We start from the raw sequence: 10,000 nt of genomic DNA, 5'->3' as shown, positions 1-10,000 counted from the left end.
GAGGGTAGCTGCCCGCTGTTGTGGGTTTTCGGAGCCTGAGCCCGAGCGGGGCGTCGGTTCCCGAGGTGGGCAGGAGTCGCTGTGCCCGTGAGGCTGCCTGGCCGAGTCGGAGTGCTGTGGGACGGCGGGGAGCGGGTTTTCCCGGGCGAGGGGCCGATCCCGAGGAAGGGGAGCAGTTCCGAGGCCGTGGCCGGGTGAGGCGCGCCTTTCGGAGGGGAGGAGTTTGAATTTCGGCTGCATTGAGGGTAGCTGCCCCGCTGTGGTGGTTTTTCGGAGCCTGAGCCCGAGCGGGGCGTCGGTTCCCGAGGTGGGCAGGAGTCGCTGTGCCCGTGAGGCTGCCTGGCCGAGTCGGAGTGCTGTGGGACGGCGGGGAGCGGTTTTTCCCGGGCGAGGGGGCGACCCCGAGGAACTCGGCCGGCGGGGAGGCGTTCCGGCCCGGGCGAGGGGCGCGGACCCGACCGGAGACGTCCAAAACCTTGAAAGGGGTAAGCGGGAAAAGGTCAGCAAAGTGCCCGAAGCAGTAAGGCGAAAAAGCCGTCGGAACCTCCGAAAATGTCCAAAAGCGTGAAATCAGTAACCAGGAAAATGCATAAAAATGGCCAAAAGTGTGAAATCAGTAAGCAGGAAAAGTCGGGAAAAGTGTCTAAAAATGCTTGGAAATCTGAGGAAAATGCCCGAAAATGAGGCCCCTCGGTCGGGAGGAGGAAGTCGAAAATCCCCGTGCCCGACGAGGGAAGTCAGTAACCAGAAGGAAAAACTTAGAAAAAAATTCTAAGTGTCAAAAAAAATTCTAAGTGTCAAAAAAAATTCTAAGTGTCAAAAAAAATTCTAAGTGTCAAAAAGAATTCTAAGTGTCAAAAAAATTCTAAGTGTCAAAAAAATTCTAAGTGTCAAAAAAAATTCTAAGTGTCAAAAAGAATTCTAAGTGTCAAAAAAAATTCTAAGTGTCAAAAAAAATTCTAAGTGTCAAAAAAAATTCTAAGTGTCAAAAAAAATTCTAAGTGTCAAAAAAAATTCTAAGTGTCAAAAAAAATTCTAAGTGTCAAAAAAATTCTAAGTGTCAAAAAAAATTCTAAGTGTCAAAAAAAATTCTAAGTGTCAAAAAAAATTCTAAGTGTCAAAAAAAATTCTAAGTGTCAAAAAAATTCTAAGTGTCAAAAAAAATTCTAAGTGTCAAAAAAAATTCTAAGTGTCAAAAAAAATTCTAAGTGTCAAAAAGAATTCTAAGTGTCAAAAAAAATTCTAAGTGTCAGAAAGGGAAATGAGTAACCAAGAAGAGAAATGAGTAACCAAGAAATCAGTAACCAACAGGAGAAATGAGTAACCAAGAAGAGAAATGAGTAACCAAGAAATCAGTAACCAACAGGAGAAATGAGTAACCAACGGGAGAAATGAGTAACCAACGGGAGAAATGAGTAACCAACGGGAGAAGTCAGTAACCAACGGGAGAAATCAGTAACCAAAGGGAGAAGTCAGTAACCAACGGGAGAAATCAGTAACCAACAAGAGAAATGAGTAACCAACGGGAGAAATCAGTAACCAAAGGGAGAAGTCAGTAACCAACGGGAGAAATCAGTAACCAAGCTTATTTTTGGTTGGTTACTGACTTCTCCGTTCAACTTGGAGCTGCCCTTGTGCACGATCAAGGAGGGGTATTATCCGCCACGGGGGCTTAATTTTCGCCTAAGGGGAGCGATTTGGAGGCCGTGGCCGGGTGAGGCGCGCCTTTCGAAGGGGAGGGATTTGAATTTCGGCTGCATTGAGGGTAGCTGCCCGCTGTTGTGGGTTTTTGGAGCCTGAGCCCGTTCAACTTGGAGCTGCCCTTGTGCACGATCAAGGAGGGGTATTATCGGCCACGGGGGCTTAATTTTCGCCTAAGGGGAGCGATTTGGAGGCCGTGGCCGGGTGAGGCGCGCCTCTCGAAGGGGAGGGATTTGAATTTCGGCTGCATTGAGGGTAGCTGCCCGCTGTTGTGGGTTTTTGGAGCCTGAGCCCGTTCAACTTGGAGCTGCCCTTGTGCACGATCAAGGAGGGGTATTATCGGCCACGGGGGCTTAATTTTCGCCTAAGGGGAGCGATTTGGAGGCCGTGGCCGGGTGAGGCGCGCCTCTCGAAGGGGAGGGATTTGAATTTCGGCTGCATTGAGGGTAGCTGCCCCGCTGTGGTGGTTTTTCGGAGCCTGAGCCCGAGCGGGGCGTCGGTTCCCGAGGTGGGCAGGAGTCGCTGTGCCCGTGAGGCTGCCTGGCCGAGTCGGAGTGCTGTGGGACGGCGGGGAGCGGGTTTTCCCGGGCGAGGGGGGGATCCCGAGGAAGGGGAGCGATTTGGAGGCCGTGGCCGGGTGAGGCGCGCCTTTCGGAGGGGAGGAATTTGAATTTCGGCTGCATTGAGGGTAGCTGCCCGCTGTTGTGGGTTTTCGGAGCCTGAGCCCGAGCGGGGCGTCGGTTCCCGAGGTGGGCAGGAGTCGCTGTGCCCGTGAGGCTGCCTGGCCGAGTCGGAGTGCTGTGGGACGGCGGGGAGCGGGTTTTCCCGGGCGAGGGGCCGATCCCGAGGAAGGGGAGCAGTTCCGAGGCCGTGGCCGGGTGAGGCGCGCCTTTCGGAGGGGAGGAGTTTGAATTTCGGCTGCATTGAGGGTAGCTGCCCCGCTGTGGTGGTTTTTCGGAGCCTGAGCCCGAGCGGGGCGTCGGTTCCCGAGGTGGGCAGGAGTCGCTGTGCCCGTGAGGCTGCCTGGCCGAGTCGGAGTGCTGTGGGACGGCGGGGAGCGGTTTTTCCCGGGCGAGGGGGCGACCCCGAGGAACTCGGCCGGCGGGGAGGCGTTCCGGCCCGGGCGAGGGGCGCGGACCCGACCGGAGACGTCCAAAACCTTGAAAGGGGTAAGCGGGAAAAGGTCAGCAAAGTGCCCGAAGCAGTAAGGCGAAAAAGCCGTCGGAACCTCCGAAAATGTCCAAAAGCGTGAAATCAGTAACCAGGAAAATGCATAAAAATGGCCAAAAGTGTGAAATCAGTAAGCAGGAAAAGTCGGGAAAAGTGTCTAAAAATGCTTGGAAATCTGAGGAAAATGCCCGAAAATGAGGCCCCTCGGTCGGGAGGAGGAAGTCGAAAATCCCCGTGCCCGACGAGGGAAGTCAGTAACCAGAAGGAAAAACTTAGAAAAAAATTCTAAGTGTCAAAAAAAATTCTAAGTGTCAAAAAAAATTCTAAGTGTCAAAAAAAATTCTAAGTGTCAAAAAGAATTCTAAGTGTCAAAAAAATTCTAAGTGTCAAAAAAATTCTAAGTGTCAAAAAAAATTCTAAGTGTCAAAAAGAATTCTAAGTGTCAAAAAAAATTCTAAGTGTCAAAAAAAATTCTAAGTGTCAAAAAAAATTCTAAGTGTCAAAAAAAATTCTAAGTGTCAAAAAAAATTCTAAGTGTCAAAAAAAATTCTAAGTGTCAAAAAAATTCTAAGTGTCAAAAAAAATTCTAAGTGTCAAAAAAAATTCTAAGTGTCAAAAAAAATTCTAAGTGTCAAAAAAAATTCTAAGTGTCAAAAAAATTCTAAGTGTCAAAAAAAATTCTAAGTGTCAAAAAAAATTCTAAGTGTCAAAAAAAATTCTAAGTGTCAAAAAGAATTCTAAGTGTCAAAAAAAATTCTAAGTGTCAGAAAGGGAAATGAGTAACCAAGAAGAGAAATGAGTAACCAAGAAATCAGTAACCAACAGGAGAAATGAGTAACCAAGAAGAGAAATGAGTAACCAAGAAATCAGTAACCAACAGGAGAAATGAGTAACCAACGGGAGAAATGAGTAACCAACGGGAGAAATGAGTAACCAACGGGAGAAGTCAGTAACCAACGGGAGAAATCAGTAACCAAAGGGAGAAGTCAGTAACCAACGGGAGAAATCAGTAACCAACAAGAGAAATGAGTAACCAACGGGAGAAATCAGTAACCAAAGGGAGAAGTCAGTAACCAACGGGAGAAATCAGTAACCAAGCTTATTTTTGGTTGGTTACTGACTTCTCCGTTCAACTTGGAGCTGCCCTTGTGCACGATCAAGGAGGGGTATTATCGGCCACGGGGGCTTAATTTTCGCCTAAGGGGAGCGATTTGGAGGCCGTGGCCGGGTGAGGCGCGCCTTTCGAAGGGGAGGGATTTGAATTTCGGCTGCATTGAGGGTAGCTGCCCGCTGTTGTGGGTTTTTGGAGCCTGAGCCCGTTCAACTTGGAGCTGCCCTTGTGCACGATCAAGGAGGGGTATTATCGGCCACGGGGGCTTAATTTTCGCCTAAGGGGAGCGATTTGGAGGCCGTGGCCGGGTGAGGCGCGCCTCTCGAAGGGGAGGGATTTGAATTTCGGCTGCATTGAGGGTAGCTGCCCCGCTGTGGTGGTTTTTCGGAGCCTGAGCCCGAGCGGGGCGTCGGTTCCCGAGGTGGGCAGGAGTCGCTGTGCCCGTGAGGCTGCCTGGCCGAGTCGGAGTGCTGTGGGACGGCGGGGAGCGGGTTTTCCCGGGCGAGGGGGCGATCCCGAGGAAGGGGAGCGATTTGGAGGCCGTGGCCGGGTGAGGCGCGCCTTTCGGAGGGGAGGAATTTGAATTTCGGCTGCATTGAGGGTAGCTGCCCGCTGTTGTGGGTTTTCGGAGCCTGAGCCCGAGCGGGGCGTCGGTTCCCGAGGTGGGCAGGAGTCGCTGTGCCCGTGAGGCTGCCTGGCCGAGTCGGAGTGCTGTGGGACGGCGGGGAGCGGGTTTTCCCGGGCGAGGGGCCGATCCCGAGGAAGGGGAGCAGTTCCGAGGCCGTGGCCGGGTGAGGCGCGCCTTTCGGAGGGGAGGAGTTTGAATTTCGGCTGCATTGAGGGTAGCTGCCCCGCTGTGGTGGTTTTTCGGAGCCTGAGCCCGAGCGGGGCGTCGGTTCCCGAGGTGGGCAGGAGTCGCTGTGCCCGTGAGGCTGCCTGGCCGAGTCGGAGTGCTGTGGGACGGCGGGGAGCGGTTTTTCCCGGGCGAGGGGGCGACCCCGAGGAACTCGGCCGGCGGGGAGGCGTTCCGGCCCGGGCGAGGGGCGCGGACCCGACCGGAGACGTCCAAAACCTTGAAAGGGGTAAGCGGGAAAAGGTCAGCAAAGTGCCCGAAGCAGTAAGGCGAAAAAGCCGTCGGAACCTCCGAAAATGTCCAAAAGCGTGAAATCAGTAACCAGGAAAATGCATAAAAATGGCCAAAAGTGTGAAATCAGTAAGCAGGAAAAGTCGGGAAAAGTGTCTAAAAATGCTTGGAAATCTGAGGAAAATGCCCGAAAATGAGGCCCCTCGGTCGGGAGGAGGAAGTCGAAAATCCCCGTGCCCGACGAGGGAAGTCAGTAACCAGAAGGAAAAACTTAGAAAAAAATTCTAAGTGTCAAAAAAAATTCTAAGTGTCAAAAAAAATTCTAAGTGTCAAAAAAAATTCTAAGTGTCAAAAAGAATTCTAAGTGTCAAAAAAATTCTAAGTGTCAAAAAAATTCTAAGTGTCAAAAAAAATTCTAAGTGTCAAAAAGAATTCTAAGTGTCAAAAAAAATTCTAAGTGTCAAAAAAAATTCTAAGTGTCAAAAAAAATTCTAAGTGTCAAAAAAAATTCTAAGTGTCAAAAAAAATTCTAAGTGTCAAAAAAAATTCTAAGTGTCAAAAAAATTCTAAGTGTCAAAAAAAATTCTAAGTGTCAAAAAAAATTCTAAGTGTCAAAAAAAATTCTAAGTGTCAAAAAAATTCTAAGTGTCAAAAAAAATTCTAAGTGTCAAAAAAAATTCTAAGTGTCAAAAAAAATTCTAAGTGTCAAAAAGAATTCTAAGTGTCAAAAAAAATTCTAAGTGTCAGAAAGGGAAATGAGTAACCAAGAAGAGAAATGAGTAACCAAGAAATCAGTAACCAACAGGAGAAATGAGTAACCAAGAAGAGAAATGAGTAACCAAGAAATCAGTAACCAACAGGAGAAATGAGTAACCAACGGGAGAAATGAGTAACCAACGGGAGAAATGAGTAACCAACGGGAGAAGTCAGTAACCAACGGGAGAAATCAGTAACCAAAGGGAGAAGTCAGTAACCAACGGGAGAAATCAGTAACCAACAAGAGAAATGAGTAACCAACGGGAGAAATCAGTAACCAAAGGGAGAAGTCAGTAACCAACGGGAGAAATCAGTAACCAAGCTTATTTTTGGTTGGTTACTGACTTCTCCGTTCAACTTGGAGCTGCCCTTGTGCACGATCAAGGAGGGGTATTATCCGCCACGGGGGCTTAATTTTCGCCTAAGGGGAGCGATTTGGAGGCCGTGGCCGGGTGAGGCGCGCCTTTCGAAGGGGAGGGATTTGAATTTCGGCTGCATTGAGGGTAGCTGCCCGCTGTTGTGGGTTTTTGGAGCCTGAGCCCGTTCAACTTGGAGCTGCCCTTGTGCACGATCAAGGAGGGGTATTATCGGCCACGGGGGCTTAATTTTCGCCTAAGGGGAGCGATTTGGAGGCCGTGGCCGGGTGAGGCGCGCCTTTCGAAGGGGAGGGATTTGAATTTCGGCTGCATTGAGGGTAGCTGCCCGCTGTTGTGGGTTTTTGGAGCCTGAGCCCGTTCAACTTGGAGCTGCCCTTGTGCACGATCAAGGAGGGGTATTATCGGCCACGGGGGCTTAATTTTCGCCTAAGGGGAGCGATTTGGAGGCCGTGGCCGGGTGAGGCGCGCCTCTCGAAGGGGAGGGATTTGAATTTCGGCTGCATTGAGGGTAGCTGCCCGCTGTTGTGGGTTTTTGGAGCCTGAGCCCGTTCAACTTGGAGCTGCCCTTGTGCACGATCAAGGAGGGGTATTATCGGCCACGGGGGCTTAATTTTCTCCTAAGGGGAGCGATTTGGAGGCCGTGGCCGGGTGAGGCGCGCCTCTCGAAGGGGAGGGATTTGAATTTCGGCTGCATTGAGGGTAGCTGCCCGCTGTTGTGGGTTTTTGGAGCCTGAGCCCGAGCGGGGCGTCGGTTCCCGAGGTGGGCAGGAGTCGCTGTGCCCGTGAGGCTGCCTGGCCGAGTCGGAGTGCTGTGGGACGGCGGGGAGCGGGTTTTCCCGGGCGAGGGGCCGATCCCGAGGAAGGGGAGCAGTTCCGAGGCCGTGGCCGGGTGAGGCGCGCCTCTCGAAGGGGAGGAATTTGAATTTCGGCTGCATTGAGGGTAGCTGCCCCGCTGTGGTGGTTTTTCGGAGCCTGAGCCCGAGCGGGGCGTCGGTTCCCGAGGTGGGCAGGAGTCGCTGTGCCCGTGAGGCTGCCTGGCCGAGTCGGAGTGCTGTGGGACGGCGGGGAGCGGTTTTTCCCGGGCGAGGGGGCGACCCCGAGGAACTCGGCCGGCGGGGAGGCGTTCCGGCCCGGGCGAGGGGCGCGGACCCGACCGGAGACGTCCAAAACCTTGAAAGGGGTAAGCGGGAAAAGGTCAGCAAAGTGCCCGAAGCAGTAAGGCGAAAAAGCCGTCGGAACCTCCGAAAATGAGTAAAAGCCCGGAAGGAGTAAGGTGGAGAAGTCAGCAAAGTGCCCGAAATGTCCGAAGCAGTAAGGCGAAAAAGCCGTCGGAACCTCCGAAAATGAGTAAAAGCCCGGAAGGAGTAAGCGGGAAAAGTCAGCCAAGTGCCCGAAATGTCCGAAGCAGTAAGGCGAAAAAGCCGTCAGAACCTCCGAAAATGAGTAAAAGCCCGGAAGGAGTAAGCGGGAAAAGTCAGCCAAGTGCCCGAAATGTCCGAAGCAGTAAGGCGAAAAAGCCGTCAGAACCTCCGAAAATGAGTAAAAGCCCGGAAGGAGTAAGCGGGAAAAGTCAGCCAAGTGCCCGAAATGTCCGAAGCAGTAAGGCGAAAAAGCCGTCAGAACCTCCGAAAATGAGTAAAAGCCCGGAAGGAGTAAGCGGGAAAAGTCAGCCAAGTGCCCGAAATGTCCGAAGCAGTAAGGCGAAAAAGCCGTCAGAACCTCCGAAAATGAGTAAAAGCCCGGAAGGAGTAAGCGGGAAAAGTCAGCCAAGTGCCCGAAATGTCCGAAGCAGTAAGGCGAAAAAGCCGTCAGAACCTCCGAAAATGTCCAAAAGCGTGAAATCAGTAACCAGGAAAATGCTTAAAAATGGCCAAAAGTGTGAAATCAGTAAGCAGGAAAAGTCGGGAAAATGCATAAAAATGGCCAAAAGTGTGAAATCAGTAAGCAGGAAAAGTCGGGAAAATGCATAAAAATGGCCAAAAGTGTGAAATCAGTAAGCAGGAAAAGTCGGGAAAAGTGTCTAAAAATGCTTGGAAATCTGAGGAAAATGCCCGAAAATGAGGCCCCTCGGTCGGGAGGAGGAAGTCGAAAATCCCCGTGCCCGACGAGGGAAGTCAGTAACCAGAAGGAAAAACTTAGAAAAAAATTCTAAGTGTCAAAAAAAATTCTAAGTGTCAAAAAAATTCTAAGTGTCAAAAAAAATTCTAAGTGTCAAAAAAAATTCTAAGTGTCAAAAAAAATTCTAAGTGTCAAAAAAATTCTAAGTGTCAAAAAAAATTCTAAGTGTCAAAAAAATTCTAAGTGTCAAAAAAAATTCTAAGTGTCAAAAAAATTCTAAGTGTCAAAAAAATTCTAAGTGTCAAAAAAATTCTAAGTGTCAAAAAAAATTCTAAGTGTCAAAAAAAATTCTAAGTGTCAAAAAAAATTCTAAGTGTCAAAAAAATTCTAAGTGTCAAAAAAAATTCTAAGTGTCAAAAAAAATTCTAAGTGTCAGCGGAGGAAAGTCGGTGGGGAAGGGGAAAAATCCGAAAATCCACGCCGGGTTGGAGTTCCAGGGCCCCGCTGGAGGGGTGGGAATTCGCCCCGGCGCCTTGCCCCGTTGCAATAAAGTGTCCGCAGCCCGAAAACTTTAACTTTGAAAAATCACGGAAGTCGGCAAGGGGGACGATCCGAGTACCGTTTGCGGGCTTTCGGTGCCTCATCGTCGGACTGAAATTTCAAATTCGCCCCCAAAGTGCAACTCGTCATTTTCGGCCGGGGGGGTTGGCGGGGTACCCGGAGATTTTCGGGAACACGTTTTTTAGAACAAAATGGCGGCTCGGGACCACTTTGAGACAGGCCCGAGGAACGGTTCCAAAGACGGTGGGCGGCAATTTGGAACTCGTGTGCATGCCAAAGAGCTCTCGGAGGTCGGATTTTGAACACTTTGTCGAATTTTGAACACTTTGTCGAATTTTGAACACTTTGTCGAATTTTGAACACTTTGTCGAATTTCGAACACTTTGTCGAATTTTGAACACTTTGTCGAACATGCGAACACTTTGTCGAACTTTTGAACGCTAACAGTCGAACTTTTGAACGCTAATAGTCGAACTTTCGAACGCTTTGTCGAATTGTGAACATGTTGGCCGTGACATTCGACACTCGGGCGATTAAACACTCGATAATCCGCCCATTTTAAGTTCGACACTCGGGCGATTAAACACTCGATAATCCGCCCATTTTAAGTTCGACACTCGGGCGATTAAACACTCGATAATCCGCCCATTTTAAGTTCGACACACCTGGGCGATTAACACTCGATACTCTGAGCCCATGGTAAGTTCGACAGTCTGGCGATTTTTGTGTTCGATACTCTGAGCTGAATTAAGTTCGACAGTCTGGCGATTTTTGTGTTCGATACTCTGAGCTGAATTAAGTTCGACAGTCTGGCGATTTTTGTGTTCGATACTCAGTGCTGCTTTTAACTTCGACACTCTGGTGGCGATTTGTGTTCCTCGACACTTTGGCGGTTGTGTTCGACATAGTCTTGGCGACTTCCTACCAGACCTTCCGATCTCTTCGCGCCAGTTCTAACTGTCCAAGGCCTCCGGGCCCGAAACGTCGGAGGGCGGGCAAAGGCGGCGCAGCCCGGGGCCGTCGACCCGGAAACGGCCGTCCCCCCTCCGCGGGTAACCTCGTCCTGGCAGGCCAGGCAGGCTCGAGAGCCCGGTTCCCCCGGGAGTAGCACGGAAGGTAGCGGGCTGTCCCTTCGCCTGTGCTAGCCCGGAACAGTCGGCCGGTGTGTGCAGAGAGGGGGGG

This window comes from Stegostoma tigrinum, unplaced genomic scaffold (assembly GCF_030684315.1).
Source record: "Stegostoma tigrinum isolate sSteTig4 unplaced genomic scaffold, sSteTig4.hap1 scaffold_364, whole genome shotgun sequence".
Classification (NCBI taxonomy): Eukaryota; Metazoa; Chordata; class Chondrichthyes; order Orectolobiformes; family Stegostomatidae; genus Stegostoma; species Stegostoma tigrinum.
This window is presented reverse-complemented; position numbering follows the sequence as displayed.